Below are 20227 nucleotides of genomic sequence, written 5' to 3'. Positions count from 1 at the left end.
GTCCAGACAAGAAGCACAACTGTGAGTTCTAACCCTGTGTTTATAGTCAGGTTACATTGATGGAATCTTGCAAGATTGAAAATATCTCTCCCTTCTGCTCCTTTTACTCTCTGGAAAACTAGGAAGGTCCCCCTCCCTTGTGTGGTCTTACATATCTTTTACATGCCAATTGTCCAGTCTTGCTCACATACCAAGGCAGAGACCTTCCCTGTAGGTATGACCCAAAACTCCCTTCCTTTTCCATGACTATTTTGAACCATATCAAGATGCTGTCCTGTAAACACATTTCACATGCACTTTTAACTTTAGCAAGAATTTTGAAACACTTCTGGCAGGATGGCTCTCAGGTACCAGTTTCAAATCCTGACTTAGTCCTGGAGTCACTTTGAACTTGTCAAACTAACTGGAGAGGAGTATGATGTTAGCTGAGATATGGTGCAAAGGACTTAGATTCATGTTCAAGTCTATTTGCAACCACGGTTGGTTGAATTAGTGATTTGGGGCCAGTGGTGGGATTCAGCCAGTTTGCACCACTTCAGCAGAACTGGTAGCTAATTTTTTGTTGCCCAGGCTCAGAATGGATTCCGGAAGCGGCATCCACACAGAGAACCAGTTGTTCTCATATTTGAATCCCACCACTGTTTGGGGCCAACTATTGTCTCTCAGCCCAACTTAACTACACAGGGTTATTATTGTGATTTTCAAAATAAAATAAGAGTACCATGTGAATACCCTTGAATCCCTAGAGAAAATATAAAGTCTCGATCTAAAAATAAAAATACAAGATCTTAAAAAAATAAATAAAAACACAAGATTATTCTAAAGATGAAATGAGATGGGGGAGAGTCACACATCTCCTCTTAAGTTACTTGAAGGAAACAGAGTAAAAACCATAACAATCTATTGTTATCAATGTTCATTCGTAATCCGGTAAACTCAAGAGTGGCTAGAGTACAACTGCACAATGTGGCTTCTATAAATCACGTAGCAATGGAGAACCCGGAGATCTGATTTTAATGGAGGAAGAAGAAAAAATCCCAATGATGTCTACATCTGTTCCTCAAGTTATTACAAAGCCATTCATGTCATACTTAATAAATAATGGGGCAAGGTTTTTAAATGGAAACCTGACGGAGACTTAACCAAAAGAATGAAAGAGGAAGGGATGAACATCTAACCACTGTTTTTAAAGCAAAGGAGGGGGGAAGCTGCTCAAAATTGGCTCCTGCTTGGGTGATACATGGTCCCAGCTAATCCTGAGCCAGGAATGAAGGAGAAGGTGCCTGGATGGCCACTGACACCCAGAGGCATGCATAGACTGCAGTCCAAAGCTCGCTGCTTTATTAACATGCCCTTTTTTCACCTGCTTCATCCCCTCAGCTTGGCGCTGAGTTTGGCAAGCGGGCATTGTGTGAGAAGTGGGCAGCTGGACTCCTCTGAGAATCTTCACTTGTCAGAGACGAATCAATCATCTCGAAAGATGTCAGCATCTGCCCAAACCATTTTATATTAGAATAAATGGCAGATGGTGGTGTTTTTATATTTAATCAGTTCCACCAAATGCAGTTTCATCTCTTATAAAACTAAACCATCTGCAGCATGTAGGTGTACACTTCTAGCTAAATGCCCACTATACAACCACTTTTTTTTTTAAGCAGGTAAACCATAGAAGCGAGTGGCAGCATTTTAAATGCTGTAAGCTACCAAGTGGCAAGAAGGAGGCGGCGAGAGTGGCTTAATTTTTGCTTTCAAAACACCAGCCTCTTCTCATAAAGGATTGTCTTATTGTGATAGCCATAATTTATGTGTGGTTGCGAAAGCCCGGGTTTAATTCATAATTTAGATTGCACATATTTGTCTGAACTTAACCCTGGATCTGGTAAAAAAAATTCCTCTCCTTTTGGGAGCAGTTTTAATCCATCTGCAATCGAAATGGATACATCTTTACTTAAAAACAAATCTGTCCATTGTTAATGGGCTTAAACTGCAATGTCGTACACACCTACTCGTGAGTGGGCTCAAACAAAGGGACCTTAGGTTTGAGTAAAATCTATAACTCACTGCATTTAAAAAGACAGTTTTGTAATCCTCAGATAAATCAACAGAGATACTTGTTTTAAAAACAATATTATTATTATTATCCCTGTCCTCCAAGCAAGAGGAATGACATTCACAAAAGAGCGTCATTTTTCGTCCCTCAAAAATAAAATGGCCTACTGAGATCCTTTAGTATCTGCTTGCTTGCAAAAGAATGCTTTTATTTCTGCCACTGTTGGTTTAATCTTTATTTAGTCACAATTCCTGACGAGAGCAGGATGGGGACGTTGCCTGCCTGGTATTTTAACTAAGAAGAAAAATAAAAATAGACACCCACAACTTTAATGCAGATTATCTTTTGAACACATACGTTCAAGTAGCACCATCTGGGTGGGGTTTGACCAACAGCAGGTTAGAGAGCTGATTTCAGATGCAAGCAGATGGATTTTTCTTTACTTTTGGCTGTGTGAAGCAACTACACATCTTACCACCAACTGGACTCATTGCAAGCAAGTCGCATTGTGGAGAAATCAACTATTTCAATATATTGGATGATGTTCCAGTGCTTAAAATATAAAGCACAGATTTAGACTACAGCCTAAGAGTGCAGTTGTCTATCTGGAAGCAAACTTTTGAGAGTGTGCCATGTATTCTGAGCAGATTCCTTCAGGATCCTAGTCCAAAGGTACACAAAAGCTCCTGCCCTTAAAGGACAGCAGCTGAAATAATAATGCAGTCCCAGATCCTGTTATGCTTTGTGATATAGAGAGGCCTGGCCTCCAGCCACTTCGTTTCTGCCTCTAAAAGGGGTTTGAAAGGCAAGAGAATCGTGATAAAACAGAGGAAGCTTTTCAAGACAGGGAGAAAAATGGGAACATTGGCAAGCCCTACATTAGCAAGCAGAAGTTCAGAACAGAGGTGCAGAGACTTGGTAAGATGTGAGCCACACTATTTGAACTCTGCCTCCTGGCTTTAGAAATTCAGCTTCAGTCTTGTTTGTGCCTAATTATGCATTTCTGACAAGAGTATTCCTTCCATTAAGACTTCTTTGACTATTCAGAATTCTGGATGATGATTTCCTCCACAGAGATGCAGCAAAGGGGTAAGCACCATCATAGTTAGTCCTACTTAGTTTCCTTACAATAGTTATAATATATATAATTATAATATAGAAAGAGCCATGATGGCACAGTGGTTAGAATGCAGTAATGCAGGCTGACTCCGCTCACTGCCAGGAGTTCGATCCTGACCAGCTCAAGGTTAACTCAGCCTTCCATCCTTTCCAGGTTGGTAAAATGAGGACCCAGATTGTTGGGGGCAATATGCCGACTCTGTAAACCGCTTAGAGAGGGCTGCAAAGTACTGTGAAGCTGTATATAAGTCTAAGTGCTATTGCTATAATATTTGCAAAAACTAAGGTTTTGCTGAAATAGAAATATTTCTCAATTAACTCTACATCCTGTATATTAGCAAGCAAACTCAATCACTAGGTTCACATATTAGACTATCCTGTTATATGATTTCCTTGGTTTTTGCTTGTAATGTGTCAATTTCTTCATTGTGGCTAAGTGTTGTTTTTGACCTGGGACTTCTATGGTATATTTGGCAAACTAGGCTTAGCTCAATTTTTGAGCCTATGTATTCCTCTGTGGGTGTGTGTGGGTGTGTAAAGAGATATTAAAGAATGCACTACAGATTTATTTTTGACTTATCCATTATTCTTGGCCCAAACATTTCATTGAAAAATAATATTTTAGAAAGTTGCATGCAAAAAAGCATGTTTTAAGAAAAAATGGGGAAAAATGGGTGCTGTGTACAATACAGACAAAGTTTAGGACTGGGCAAACATTACTGGACTGCAAAAAATTGGGTGATCAGTAGGTGACAGCAAAGGATTAAGAGTTTTATATATCTCTTTGCTGCCTTCTACTGAGCAGTCCAGACATGGTGGCCTTAGGAAAGTGCCATACATACAATTATTACATAAATGTATAAATAAAATTCATATAGCAGGGACAGTTGTATTAAAAAAAAGAAATGCAGACCTCTATTTTTTTAATAATTTGCAAGGAAAAAATGACATGAATATATGGGAGAGCATCATGGTGTGGATTTTCACAGAGCCATATATTCCTAATGGGTTGCTATCTTGAATAGAAACACTTTATGCTGTATCAATCTGTTGCAACTCCCACCTGTAATTTCTACACACTAAGGTATTACTAAATGCAACTCTGAATCTGAAATATACAATATGATGTGCACTGTTATACATATTTGTTGTTAGTACTTTTCATACATTGCCTTTTTTAAAAATTGAGAGGTATTTTACTTACCATGACAGTGCATTATGGAAAACATTCAGTAAATATAGCTTTTTTCAAAAGGAAATAAAACAGATTAATCAAAACAGCGTTTTGATTTAAAATTAATATAAAAAGTGAGTATAGTTTAGTCAAGGCTATGGTCTTCCCAGTTGCAATGTACGGCAGTGAAAGTTGGACCATGAGAAAGGCTGAGAGCCAAAGAATTGAAGCCTTTGAACTATGGTGCTGGAGAAGACTCCTGCAAGTCCCTTGGACTGCAAGGCGATCAAACCGGTCAGTCCTAGAGGAGATCAACCCTGACTGCTCTTTAGAAGGCCAGATCCTGAAGCTGAAACTCAAATACTTTGGCCACCTAATGAGAAGGAAGGACTCACTGGAGAAGAGTCTAATGTTGGGAAAAATTGAGGGCAAGAGAAGAAGGGGACGACAGAGAATGAGGTGGCTGAATGGAGTCACTGAAGCAGGAGGCGTGAGCTTAAATGGACTCCAGAAGATGGTAGAGGACAGGAAGGCCTGGAGGAACGTTGTCCATAGGGTCGCGATGGGTCGGACACGACTTCGCAGCTAACAACAACAACAACATAGTTTCAGGGAATATTAATTGCACAAACTCTAGATTAAAGAGTTGGAATATTAACAAATCAATGATTAAGGCTTGAAAAGAATACAGTGCTATTGTACAATATTTTCCTTCTTGAGATCTTATGATGAGATAAATTCAGCATTATAAAAAAAATCACATTCATTGGACACCTCGGAGAATGTTTAAAATGTAATGTACTTTTGAATTATATGCCAAAAATGTGAAACCTATCACGATGTAAGGAATTACATTTTTATCAAGCATAGGAACAGCAAAATAAAGTACTTATCATTGTTGGAAAGGCAGTGCAACTCTAGATTTACAGTCTTGTGGATATTGTGTCACATTCCTGTTTATAAATTGACTTTCTATCGGCGCAATCGGAAAAAAGAGCAGTATTCAGCTGAATATTTCCTGTAAGTAAAGTAACATATTTTTTGTTGTTTGCTTCTTTTTTTCACCTTTTCACCTTTATATAGTCTCTCTCTCTCTCTCTCTCTCTCTCTCTCTCTCTCTCTCTCTCTCTCTCTCTCTCTCTCTCTCTCTCTCTCTCTCTCTCTCTCCTTTTTGATAGATCATAAAACTGAAATGAAGAGAATTCTGTTGTGGCACAAAGAAGGTGCTTGCCCTTTTAATGCAAATTCAGTATATCTGAATGTAATTATTACATTAGACCAGTATCTCAGTAGGTGAACTTTAAGATGGGTAGACTGCAACTCCCAGAATTCCTCATCCAGCATGCTGGCTAGGGATTTCTGGGAGTTGAAGTCCACCCACCTTAAAGTTGCCAAGGATGAGAAACATTGCACTAGAGCACAAGTGTCAAACTCGATCATGTCACGTGACGTATAGCGTTGTTTTTTGCCTTTGCGGAGCTGGGGTGGGTGTGGCCTGCGTGTGATGCATCCAGCTCGTGGGCCACCTCTGCACTAGAGGCTTATGTAATTGTTCTTACGGGTGGCCCTTTGGCTCTTATACAAAGGATCGTCTTCTGTTTCAGGGCTTTTCAAATTGTGTTCTGCAGAAACCTAGAATTCCTGGAGAACCTGATGGGGCTCCTCGAGAATCCCCCCCCCCATATTCACGGAAGAGAAAATATATCTCTGATTTGCAGCTGATCAGAAATAAGCTCCTTCTCCTTCTGCAATTTTCAGAAAGGGAGCCTCTTTCAGCAGGACAGGATAGAAGAGAATAAACCTGACCTGGAAGAGTTGATAGAGTCCATAGAAAAACATTTGCTGGAATTAGCTGAGTAACTCCTGTATACCATAGGTGGGCTGCAGATCAGTTAGTGCTCACAATGGCTTGAGACTTCCTGAAATTGTTAATCCCCAACTCTTTTGCATTTTATAATCTAACCTACCAAAATTCAAAAAGAAAATCAAAACCTATAATACTGTCACTGGAAAATCTGATTGCTTTGCTCGGTGTAACATAGATAGCACTGGCATTTGGGGTGGGGGGGTTGGCCATTTTTCTATTGTCTTTCTTTAGTTAATTTTAGTTTCTCAATGTTTTGTTCTTATACATAATCTCATTTTAAATCCTGTGAGGTTTTTTAGGTTGAAATCAGTTCAGATGTTTCCAGGTTTAAATTTAATTAAAGTTAAATTAAATTCCGGGAGGAAGAACATTTAAAATGATGCATAACAGTGAAGAAAATATTTCTCATGGTATTTTCTCTCACAAGAAAAAAGTCATGACAATTTAAATTGTTTTAAAACAGTCAACTACTACAGTACATGCTGTCCCTGAAGACACAAACAAATGTTTGCCATCACATGCCGATGGTGCACTTAACAGAAGACTTTTGTTGGCCACTGTGCAGATAAGAATTACAGAATAACAGAATTGGAAGAGACTTTGGAGGTCCTTTAGTTCAACCCCTGCTCAAGCAAGAGATCCTATACACCAGGGGTGCCAAACTCAATTTCATTGAGGGCCGCATCAGCATTGCGGTTACTCTCAGGGGGGTGGGTGAGTATGGCATGGGTGGGCGTGGCCTACTGGGTGGGCATGGCTAGAGTATGTATGGCCTACTGGGTGGGCATGGCCAGCTCTACATCATTCACATCAAGGGTGCCTATGGGGGCCTGGGCAGGAGTGGGACAGATCTGAGGGTCTCTGGCAGAAGGAGGGTCTCTGGGCCAGGGCCAAGGCAGTGGGGGCCGTTCCCTCACTGTTTCCAGGATGGCTTCGCGGGCCACATGAAACCACTTCACGGGCCGGATCTGGCCCCCGGACCTTGTGTTTGACATGTCTGCTATACAACATTTCAGAAAAAATGCTGTCCAAACTCTTCTTAAAAACCTCCAGTGATGGAGCACCCACAACCTCTGGATGTAAGCCATTCCACTGATTAATTGCTCTTATCGACAGGAAATTCGCCCTTAATTCTAGGTTGGGTCTCTCTTTGTTAAGCGTCTATCCATTGCTTCTTCTCCAGCTTTCAGGTGCTTTTGAGAATAGGTCGACCCCCCTCCTTTTTGTTACAGCCCCTCAAGTCTTGGGATACTGATGTAATGTTATTCCTAGTCCTTCTCTTTGTTAGACTAGACCAGTAGTGGCGAACCTATGGCACACATGCCAGAGGTGGCACTCAGAGCCCTCTCTGTGGGCATGCCTGCCACCGCCAGCAACTTGCACAAGTCCATTAGGCTGCTGGCAGCGCCCGGAGAGGCAGCCCCACCCAACACAAAGAAGGCAAAGCAGCCGGCTAGCAAGCTCGAGTAGAGGTATTAGATCACGCCCCCATGCGCTTGCTGGCCTCTGTGTGAGGGGGCCAATGGTGTCAGGCAGCAGCTGCCCCTGCCTCACCTTGCCTTGCCCCACAGCAATGGCACCCCTCGCCCTACCTCCTGCCTCACCCTGTAGGACAAGCCTCCTGCCCTCCACCCCACCCACCAGAGACCCTCTGGATCTTGCCCAATCCTGCCCAGCCCCCACAGGCATCCTCCCATGAGCAACATCAAGGTGGCCACGCCCACCCAGTCTGCCATGACCACTGCAGCCATGCCCACCCAGTGGGTCACACACACCCCACCACCCTGAGGGCACCACAATGCTGATGGGACCCCTGGCACTTTGCAATAAATAGGTGGGTTTTGGGTTGCGGTTTGGGCACTTGGTCTCTAAAAGGTTCGCCATCACTGGATTAGACATACCTAGTTCCCACAACCATTCATTGTACAGTTTAGCCTCCAGTCCCCTAATCATCTTTGTTGTGTTTCTCTGCATTCTTTCTAGACTTTTGAAGTTATTAGATTTTAGTACTATGTTTCCTTGAAAATAAGATCAGGTCTTATATTAATGTTTGCTCCAAAAGACCCATTAGGCTTATTGTCCAGTTAAGGCTTTTATTCGACAAAATACGGTACTAAATGTGTCCGTCTGGCTGACAAACTTAACTGGGGCTTATTTTTGGCATGGGGCTTCTTTCATGAGCATCCTGAAAAATCATGCTAGGGCTTATTTTCTGGTTGGGGCTTATTTTCAGGGAAACACAGTAGTTGTTAGGTTTTAGCTTCTAACTGTAGTTTTGTTTATACATTCTCTTAAGCCATAACATGATTTCTTGGGTTTTGGCTTATTGTGATCATGTAAATCAACCTTTCCTAATCTAGATGTCCTTCAAATGAACTTCTGAATTCTGAACTTCAGTTCCAGAATTCTAACCGGTGGCTATTGCTTGGGGAAAGCTGATTTAAACAGAAATCAGACTAGGATTTTCCATATCATTGTGCTACCCTATGTGAGACAAAAAACTGATTAGACTCCTAAATAGTGCAACTCTAGCATTTTCATAGAACAAAGCAAAACATTGTTAGCAGGTATGCTTTAAGTTTGAAAGTAAAGTTAAAAGGCACAGGATCAAGAAACACCAAGTGTGATTTAAGAAAATTCATAGCTTCCAGCTTTTGATATCTACCAGCTTATTTTTAATTGAAGCAGTCGAGCAGGAAGGCTACCACTGTGCAGAACTGTGATTCCTTAAGCAAACACTACAAGAAAGCTATGAAAATATCCAGGCTACTCCTATAGTATTCCTGTGTCCCCTTAGACCCTAGTTGAGAATGTGATCTTATTACAAAGTTTGCTGGCCACATCAGGTTAGAGGCACAAAGGTTCCCGAGTAGTGGGGTTGGACTGGAAGACCTCCAAGGTCCCTTCCAACTCTGTTATTCTGCTATTCTGTGGACACCAGATGCAGGAGAATAAAGGAGTGGGACATCATCAGCATCTCTTCCTTAAGACTATATATAAAAGAATCCAGGATGAACTGAGAGGAGCCAAATTATATTAAGTGCATAAGAAAAGAATAGTATTGACGAGGAAGCTGCAATGAAGACAGCCCTGAGTGTATTCTAGTTTCTTACAGGAACTAATATCCATTCATTTGTATTAAGGAAAACAGGAACGACTGAAGTAGCCCCACCTCATTCACACCGTCCCCTTTCCCGCTTATAGAATGGCTACAGGTGGTGGTGTCCCACCATCTCCTATAAAGGCCTTGCCACACAATTTAAAGATTTTTGAGTTTTTAGGGTCCTTGCATGAGCGCTGAGCTTTCTTGGATAGAAGATGCTCTCCACTGGTCATACTGCTTATAGAAGAGAGGGGAGGGAAAGGGGGCAGGTCCAAGCTGACAAAGAGACTGTTGCTGAATTTCTTTCTTTAGTTACACAGAAATAAATATTCCCTCCAGCATCTCTCTCATTGTCCTTTCCATGGTCCATGTCTCCTCCCTCCCTCCCTCCCCTTATGTCTTTGATTCTTTGCCCTGTGTGCCATATATAAGATCTAAATTTCAGAATTACATGCATTCAAGACAGAGACAGACATACAGGCAGACATCATGATGGAGAACTTTTGGATTCTCTTTGACCTATAATTTTTTTACTTCATTTATTGTGTTTAAATAATTCCTGGAAGCAGCAGGAGGAACACTCCGGCCTGAGGATGACGGATGGGATTTCGTCGAAATGTCGCCACAACTTTCTGAAGATGAAAGGAACGCGGGAAGAAACCCGAGACTCTAGATCTACACATACAGACACCCGCGAGAATCTACGAAAACATATATATATATATATATATATATATATATATATATATATATATATATATATACACACACACACACACACACACATATATATGTGTGTGTGTGTGTGTATATATATATATATATAGACCTTAGACCAAACTGACACCCACTATAAAAACATGGCACCACCACAAACACAGAGCCGAACAAAAGCAGCACAACTCACCAGTTCAGGTCTAAGGCTGGCAGCTGAGACCAGCCCATCCACTCAAAACACACCCCCACCCAATCAGAACACAGCTACCCCCCACCCAATCAGAGCACACCTCCACCCACAGAACACACCCCCTCTGGCAGTTTAAAAAAGAGGAACAAACAGCCACTACCACACACTTCTCCCAGAAGAACGAAGCTGAAGCCACCAGCCTGAGGATGACGGATGAGATTTCGTCGAAACGTTGCTCTTACACCTTCAATTCTACGTGGGGAAAAACCCGAATGACCAAAGATACACACACAGCAGATTTTAGCAAACTCTTTGAGGTTTCAGAACCGTTTTTTTTTTGGGGGGGGGGAAGGGAAGATTCACAAAACTCTTGATCAAACTCTAGTGATAGAAAATTGGCCAGATTCACATAACCTTTTTGTTTGTTTGTTTCAGAGGGTTCTCCTTCGCCTCTCATGGAACCCCCATCAAATTCATATGGAACCTGAGAGCTCCAAAAATACAGTTTGACAAACCTATTTTGCAACCTCAAATATAAAAACATTGTAAAAATACAGAATGTGATAGGATACTAGGAAAATGGTGATCATTTCGGCCTTTCCGGATTCCTGTGGAGCAACACTGTTTAATAGCCCCTGGAAGGCTGACAATAAGGGGAGGCAGCCTAATTTCTAAAGAGACTATTCTAAAATATGCAGGCAGTCCCTGAAAAGCATTGTCTTTCATCTCCTTCATGTGGCACCTTTGCAAGATAGTCTATTGTGAATAGTGTTTCTAGTTGGTGCTTTTGATTTTTGTGTCTGTAAGAGCTGGTTTGTGTGCCAGATAGTTGAAGGGTATATTTAGCAGAAGCCAGAAGCATCTGCAGGATTTCAGACTTTCATCACAATGACAAAAGCAGTGCCACAGCATTGCGATGTGAGCTCTACATGCAGTGTCACGATGCATGGCCCAATATTAACAGTGGACCCCTGAAGGAGAAGCTGTTGGTTGAAGGTGGCTGGTGCAGGAACAGAGAAGCCACCACTATCTCTCCACTCCAAACTCATGGGGGTTTTTTTAGTTTGTTTTAATCTCTTGTAATTTGAATCTGTTTCTATATTTGTAATTGTTTTTATTTCCATATGTTTTGTTATGTTGTAACCTGCTCAGTGTCGCCTCGCACCGCAAGGTGAGCAGTAGAAAAAAATTGATAAATAAATAAACAATAGCAATAGCAATAACGCTTAGATTTATGTACAGCTTCATAGTGCTTTACAGCCCTCTCTATGCGGTTTACAGAGTCAGCATAATTGTCCCCAACAATCTGAGTCCTCATTTTACTGACCTGGGAAGGATGGAAGGCTGAGTCAACCTTGAGCCGATGAAAATCGAACTGCCAAACTGCAGGCCGCAGCAGTAGCCTGCAGTACTGCATTCTCACCACTGCGCCACCACAGCTCATAATACTAGTAGTAATGTATGCAACATTGCCTAAGAACATCATTCTGAGAACTGAACATCACTCAATTGATGTGAACATCATTGAACATCATTCTGGGATTTCCCTCTTGCATTCTAATCCAAATTTAGAAGCCCATACCATCTGATGAAGTCCTTTATCTCCAATCAGTTTTCGATTGAGAGATTGGGAATTATTCAGTCATTTATGATATAGGTATTCATCTACTACCCACCACTGTTCCCTTGCAAGGCATCCTTTTTATGATAGAATATCAACCAGATTGTTCAGGGATTAACAACGTTTCCTGTACCTGGAAAACTATTATAATAATAAGGGCCCAAATCTATGAGAATTCAACTGACATTGCCTAAAATGTTTACCCATTTTCAGTATGCTGGCACAAGATCATGGCAGAGATATACATACCCCAGCAGTCCAAAGCATATCAAGTAGCAATCTCATTCACTTTTACATTGGTGTAAATCCTCTCTAATTCAGTGGAAATTTATTTTCCCACAGACATGCCTGGGGCTCAGCTAAAATGAGCCTTCATTATAACCTGTTTCTCAAACATACACTGCTAAGATTTACCATCGATTCTAAATAAGATTTCCTATTACTTTCCGGATTCAGCACATTGCATTTTTCATCTTTGCCCCTGCATGTAAATTGTTCTACTGCATCAAAACAGGACCATTTAAAACAAAAAGATTTGATTTATAGCTGGTTCCTTGTCTCATAAATCACACCTGCAGTGTGTGGAGTGCTTAAGATCCTTGAGTTCTGCCAGCATTTACCTTTTATAAATGGTTGAAGTCTACCTCCCATTGTGATGGAGTTTAATGCAATAGCATTCTTCTCTCTCAGCATTCATTCTTTCCCTTGCTCGTTATTCCCACTGGGAAATTCAAACCTAGTTTTTGTAGCCATGGCAGGTTCCCCTTCTACTTTTTTAGCATGCAGAGAAGGAAGAAATAAATATTGGTTTAAATTTGTACATTTATATTACATACTTCTTCTATCCTGACCACAAATTATCACATATGTTAGGCTGGGCCTTTTACTCCCTCTGTTGCCTCAAAAGAGAGAAAATCAATACTATTTTTTATTGATAAAGAAATTATTTATAAATTGCCATGTTTGTTAGGTTGGTGATTGTGCTGTAACGTCTATAAGGCACTTGCTATAGCTTTGATTCTTTTAAAAAGAAAATAGACCTTCACATTTATCTTGAGTTCTTTTTGCTTTCATGAGACATTATTAAGCAGCTCTTAATTATGAAATATTTAGAGACGGTTATAGTCTATAAAACCTCTTTAATCCTTTCCTAGTCTATGGATAAAATGCACACATAGAGAAAAGACTGTTGTGGGAGATAAAAAATATATACTCCAAATGATACAGTGTCACATTTACATGTTTTTTTTGTTTTTTTGTTTAAAAAAAGCAGGAAATTATATTTTGCACCTATTTTTCTATAGATGATTTTATATATAATTTTATACTGTGTACATTTCAGGCATTATTATCTGTTCACAATAACGTGAAGTCACAGCTGCCAGTTCTTTGGCTGGCTTTGGCCTTCACAAGCATTAAATTCTTCCCATATTATTGTGCTTTGTTGCATAGCCAGCCAGATGTTTAGACTGGGTTTGGCCTTTTTAATTCACCTATTGAGTCTTTCTCAAGGACCTGGGATAGGCAGATGTTGTTTGATGGTGTTAAAGGTATCATTGCAGGATGTTAAGTTGTTCCAAGTAAAGCTGCCTTTTGCAGCTTTCCTTGATGATTTTGATGATTTTGATTTTGATGATTTTGTCCATATCGATGGTGTTCACGTGGTGCTCCAGATGTTCTGAGTTGCACGCAAGTCACCTATTACTATAGGTGCTACTACTGCTTTCTTTTTTGCCACGTTTTACTTCTATTCGCAGGACTTTTTATTTTGCGGTCTTCTCCAGTTTTGTTCTGCTGTCTCCAGGCACTACCACATCCACTATCCAGACTTTTTTTATCTTTCTTATTGACAGTTATTAAGTCTGGGGTGTTATGTGATAGGTGCTTGTCTGTTTGTATTCTAAAGGCCCAGAGCTCTTTAGCTTCTTCATATTCTATTATTCTGTCTATTTTGTAGTACCACCAGTTCTTCCTTGCAGGCAAATGATATTTCTTGCAGATCCTCCAATGCATCATTTTTGCTCCTTTGTCATGCCATTGTTTGTAGTCTGTTCACCAAAGGCATCTTGCACCAAGAGATAATTATTCCATCTGAGGAGATTTGACTGTAATTATTGCTTCAAAATCAGTTTGAACAGTTGTACTATATGTGAATTGCAATCATTAAAAGCAGCTCTAGTCCAAATATTATTTGATATTGAGATTATCTATTGATGTACAAACTTTAAATAGTTGCTCATTATTAAACTGTACTTACTAATATAAGGATTTTCTAATCACAATTTTGACAAAAAGTCGCTCAAGTGTGGTAAAGTACTTGAGTTATTTTTATTTTTGAAATGAGATATATTGCTGTTAGAAACAGAGATGCCCAGAAGTATAAAGGTTAAACCTATTAAAGGTTAGGGTGAGCATCAATATAATGCTCGGGGGGCGGGGCCAGCACATCCTTTGGGAGCTCCTGAAGGATTGTCGCTTTTCAGCTGTTTGGGGGGGGTCTGTCTGAGTTTCAGACAGATCAGAGCTGTCCTGTAGGGACGGTGAAGAAGGGAGGCACAGCAGTGGCGTAGCGTGGGTTGTCAGCACCCGGGGCAAGGCAACCGGAAGCGGAAATAGAGGGGCGGGCGGGCGGTGACGTCACGGCACTGCTGAAAAGACGCGCCCCGCAGCGACGTAGACTTTCCAAGAAGAGTCGCACGCATGCGGGATGCTTCCGGGTCCCTCTCGAGGGCGGCTGGGCGGGGCTCCGACCTGCAAGAGCCGCTGCATTCAAGCTTGCACGTGAGCCCCGCTAAATAAAGCCACGCATGCGCACGAAGCTAGGCCGGCCGGCCAGCGGGTCCGTCTTCGCTCGGCCAAACCTGCCAGGGCGCCTGCGGGGCGCTTGCGGTTGGCCTGAGCCTGGGCGGAGAGTTGGCCGCTTCTATTTATTTTATTCAGTTTATGTGGCCGCCCATCTCACCTGCTGGACTCATTTCGCTTTGCAAGAAAGAGCAGCTCGAGAGCGGAGCCAAGCCAACTCTGTGCAGCCCTTGGGGCTCCCTGAGCAGCTCAGTGCGAGCGCCCCCCCAGATGTTGCGCCCGGTGCGGCCGGCCCCCCCTGCACCCCCCACGCTACGCCACTGAGGCACAGTTTTGGCAGCACAAGAGGGATCGCAACCTTCTGGAGAGCCAACGGAAGCTTCCCGGACCAGCAGCTGTCAGACGGCCATTGCGAGCCGTCACAAGCTGGGGTGGCCACTTGGAAAATCTTGAAAGTAAGTATGGAGGACTGCCTGGGTGAGACGATTGAGAAACCTTAAACGCTGGAAATTGTGGGGGGGGAATAAGAAGAATTTGAAGCCGTGGAGAAGTGGGGGGGGAGTGGACTTTTAAACTGCTCCTCTTCCAGAACTGCAGTGGCGGATCACAATGGAAGGCAAAAGAAGGCAATGAATCAAGTATCTCCTCTGAGAATACTCTTGAAGCTTAGGAAAAAAATAAGGGAGAGTAAGTGTCCTTGAATGACAGCTGCTGGACTCACTGATAAGAAGTTTACAGAGACTGTTTTTTTAGTTTGCGGAATGGTGGATTGTTTTTCACTTTGGAGACCATATTTTTGATTTTCTCTTCTTTTGGACTAAGGCACGGAAATTCTGAAACAAACAAAGAGTGTAACCTGTATGGATTAATTTCTTTTTTTTCCCTTTTTTGGATATAAGGATATTTGGCTTTTTCCTTCTCTTTTTTTTCCTTTTCCCTTTGTTCTCACCTCTTCTTGTCACTGAAATTTTTCGTACTCTTTTTCTTTTCTTTTCTTTTTTTTTGGAGCACATTTGGATTATAATACCCCATTGACATTTGGATTACAAACTATTGGAGAAAATGAAGAAGACTACAACACACCCAGCAACAGCTGCCCTAATATCACAGATTCCGGTGGCACAGAAATCACTGGACAATACAATGCAGCAAGATGGATCTAACGTGGAATTGAAAAATATGATACTGGCTCTACACACAGACTTCAAAGAAGGGATTGGCAAACTAGAAGGGGACCTAAAAGAGGTCAAAGAACTGATGGAGAAAAATGAACAAAAACTGCAACAAGCTGAAGAAAGAATTGAATTAACAGATAAGAGACTAGAGGAGACTGATAACTGACTTACATTAACAGACAGGAATCCAGAAAAAATGATCATCACTTTAGAGATGGATAGAGCTGATTATTATTTAAGATTCCAAAATGTTGAAGAAGAAAAGGGAGAGAACCTAGCAGATGTAATGGCGGGAATATTAGCAGAAGCATTGGAGGAAAGCAAGGAAAATGTAATTAATGATATAGATGAGATATTTAGAATACATACTAGATATGCAACGAGAAATACTTTCCCCAGAGAGGTGCATATAAGATTTACTAAAAAAGCATTAAGGGCAGATATACTACAGAAGCTGAGAAATGTTAAAATAAAATACAAAGGAAGAGAGATAGTGATGTTAAAACAGATCCCAAGAAGAGTGAGAGACCTGAGAAAGGAGTATCAATTTCCGAAAAAATGCTTAATTAAAAAAGGAATAAATTTTATATGGTTAATACCAGAAGGACTAATGATAAATTGGCAAGAACAGAGACATAGACTGGACACATTAGAGAAAGCAGAACTTTTCTATGATCAATACTTTGGGCAGCAAGAAGAAGAAGAAAGGCTGGGAGGTGAAAGAGTAATCAGACAGCAAGGAGACAAGACAGAGAAGCAACGGAGTAAGTATAGTATAGAACAGGAGGAAAGGGTGTTGAGAGAGAAGGAACAAGAGCAAATGAGGCAAAAGAGCAAAGAGAGATGAGAATAACGAGAGCAACTAAAACTTTAAATAAATAATCATGGAAGAAGAGATAAAAGCAATTTCGATAAACGTAAAAGACTAAATTCGGCTATAAAAAGAAAAAGAACACTAAATAAATTGGGGAAATTAAAAATGGACATAATTTGCTTACAAGAAGTTCATATTAAGAAGCAACATAAAAATCTACTACAATATCCAAAACTGGGAGAATTATATACCTCACTTGCAGATCAGAGTAAAAGAGGTGTGGTATTATATATTCAAAAAGCAATACAAACTACATTGATATATTCAGATGAAGAAGGATGAATTTTAATGGTGGAAGTAATTATGAATTGTAAAAAAACTTTATTGGTAGTGATTTACACCCCAAATGAAAACCAAGAAAATTTCTATTCAAAATTACACCAGAAAATAATAGAATTGGAATTCGAAAGCATATGTATGATTGGAGATTTCAATGCTATCGTAAAGGCCGGGCTGGATTATAATACCACCAAAAAAACCAAGACCCTAAGGAGAACACTTCCAAAATCTTTTCATAATATGGTGGATGAATTAAATATATTAGATGTTTGGAGAGAAAAATATCCAGAAAAGAAGAAATATACATTCTATTCTAACAGATACCTGTTCTGGTCGAGAATAGATATGATATGGACATCAATAGACTTATTTACAAGTACACAAAATATAAACATAGAAACAAGCACATGGGCGGACCACAACCCAGTCACAATTACATGGAAAGGACAAAAAAAAAGAACAACATGGACATTAAATCAAACTGTATTGAATGAAAAAGACTTCTAGCAATATATGGAAAAAGAAACGACTTTCTTCTTTAAGGAAAACAAAACAGAAGATACCTCACTTCAAAATGTCTGGGATATGGTGAAAGCATACACGAGAGGACTTGCTATATCTTATATGGGGAAAAAGAATAAACAAATTAGGGAAAAACTGGAGGAAGCATATAAGACTCTTGAGAAAGAATTACAGAAAGATACACAAAACAAAAAGATAAAAAAATTAATGGAGTTGAACAAGCATAAAATGAACTTAATAGAAAATGAAGAGGTGGCAAGGAAAATAAAGGCAGCTAAACAGGCAGCTTTTTTGAACATGCAAACAAACCAGGGAGATGGTTGACATATAAAATTAAAAAAGAGAAAGAGAAGAGATGGATTAAACAACTGGAAGATGCCGAGGGGACTTTACAACACTGGAATGAAGAAAAGAAAAAAATAGCTTGGGAATATTATGAGAATTTATATAAGCAACAAGTAGTTTCAGATGATAGGATAAAACAATTCTTGGAAAAAACAGAGATACCTAAAGTACCAGAGAAATTTAAAAAGCTACTAAAAGAGAAAATAACAATGATGGAATTAACAGAAGCAATTAAAAAACAAAAGAATGGCAAAACACCAGGACCAGATGGGCTACCAGCAGAACTATATAGAACATTGCAGGAATTGTTAGGCAATGTAATGCTGGAACTCTATAATGAACTCCTCTCTGAAGCTAAGATACCAGATTCGTGGTCGGAAGCACTTATTACCCTGATGCCAAAGGAAGAAACGGAATACAGAAAGTAAAGAACTATAGACCGATTTCCTTGCTGAATGTGGACTATAAAATATTTGCATCAATCATGGCCAAAAGACTAAAAAAGTTCCTAAATGAATTTATATATTTGGATCAAAATGGGTTCCTGCCCAAAAGACAGATTAGAGACAATATGCGAATTATATTAAACAATTAGAATACTATAAAACACATCCCGAAAAACAGATGACATTGAAGTTTTTGGATGCGCAGAAAGCATTCGATAATGTGAATTGGCAATTCATGATAAGACAACTACAGATTATGGATTTTGGGAAGAAATTTATAAATGTAATTAAAGCAATCTACAATAAGCAAATAGCCAAAATAATGATTAATGGAGATATGACTGAAAGGATTAATATTATGAAGGGAACAAGGCAGGGGTGCCTTTTATACCCATTATTGTTTGTATTGACACTAGAGATACTAAATAGAAGTATAAAACAGAATAAAGATATAAAAGGTATGAAAGTTAAGAGAGAAGAATATAAGCTACAAGCTTTTGCAGATGATCTAGTATTTATCTTGGAGGAGCCACTAGAGACAGGACCTGTATTAATAGAACAAACAGACAAATATGGTGAGGCAGCAGGTTTGAAGATTAATAAAGATAAAACAAAAATGTTAGTGAAAAATATTATTGAAAAACAACAAAAAAAGAATTGATGGGAAAGTTAGAGATACAGATTGTAAAGAAGGTAAAATATCTGGGGATTCACCTGATAGCAAGATGTATAACAATTAAAGAAGATAACTATTATAAGTTGAAAAGACAAATCGAAGTAGATTTGGATAAATGGAAAAAGGTACAACTATCATTAATGGGTAGGATGGCAATAATCAAAATGAATATATTACCACGATTGTTGTTTTTGTTTTCAACAATACCAGTAAGATTGGAAAAGAAATATTTTGAGGGGCTAAATAATTTTGAAATATATTTGGCAGGGGGAAAAGGCAAGGATTAATCTAAAAATGTTACAGGATGCAAGACTCAGAGGTGGGTTTAGCTTACCTAATTGGGAATTATATTACCAGACTGCAGCAATGTCATGGATGAGAGAATGGATTTTACTGAGGAATACTAGATTATTGACATTAGAGGGACATGACTTACACTTGGGATGGCATGCTTTCATATGGTATGGGAAAAATAGAATACACAGCTATTTCCAGAGACATCATATCAGGATTTCTTTATTGATGGTTTGGGAGAAAATAAAGAGGAAGCATTACTTGAGGATTCCAGATTGGCTCTCAACTATGGAAGCGCTAATACACCCCAATATGTTTAACTTGGGAAACATTATAAGATATAAAGACCTACTAACAGACACGGGGAAGCTGAAAACCAAACAACAATTAGAGGAACAAGGAATAAAGATGGATTGGGACATGAGAACACAAATACAATCTAGATATGAAAATAGATGGTTTTTATTTGGGGAGAACAGAGTTAGATGAAATACTTACGGGAACTGAAGACAAATGGATTTTAAAAATGTATAGCTACTTACTATATTGGGAATTAGAGGAGGAGCAAGTTAAGGAGTCGATGATAAAATGGTCAAGAAACTTTGGATATACGATTGAACTAGATAGATGGCAGCAATTATGGGAAAGAAACTACAAACTGACAATCCAAGAAAGGGACTGAGTTACTTGGCAATAAATTCACAGCTTTTCTGGAGGAATATTTAAACTAAACAATGGGGACAGTGAGTTAATTGATACAGAACATCACTGTTCCCGGCAATCTAAGAAAATAGGGGAACTCAGGCACCACACAAGTTATGTAGCAAGTGAACACAGGGTCAGTCATAAAGAACTCAAATGTCTATACACCAATGCACAGAGTATAAACAGTAATCAGGGTGAACTAGAAATTCAGGTAAATGAGGGCGGATATGATATTGTTGCCATTACGGAAACATGGTGGGATGAAACC

At 39.8% G+C, this 20227-nt stretch overlaps 1 long non-coding RNA gene across 1 annotated transcript; it reads left to right on the top strand.

Moving 5' to 3' along the window:
• The first annotated feature begins 15097 nt into the window (after positions 1-15097).
• LOC310632052 lies at positions 15098-18941 on the top strand. Its single transcript, XR_014490765.1, has 2 exons — positions 15098-15584; positions 17051-18941. It is a non-coding gene; the product is annotated as an uncharacterized lncRNA (long non-coding RNA).
• The last annotated feature ends 1286 nt before the right edge of the window (positions 18942-20227 follow it).

This window comes from Vipera ursinii (genome assembly GCF_947247035.1).
Source record: "Vipera ursinii genome assembly, chromosome: 1".
Lineage (NCBI taxonomy): Eukaryota > Metazoa > Chordata > Lepidosauria > Squamata > Viperidae > Vipera > Vipera ursinii.
Note: the sequence above shows the minus strand (reverse complement) of the source record. Positions and strands in the feature narration are given on the sequence as shown.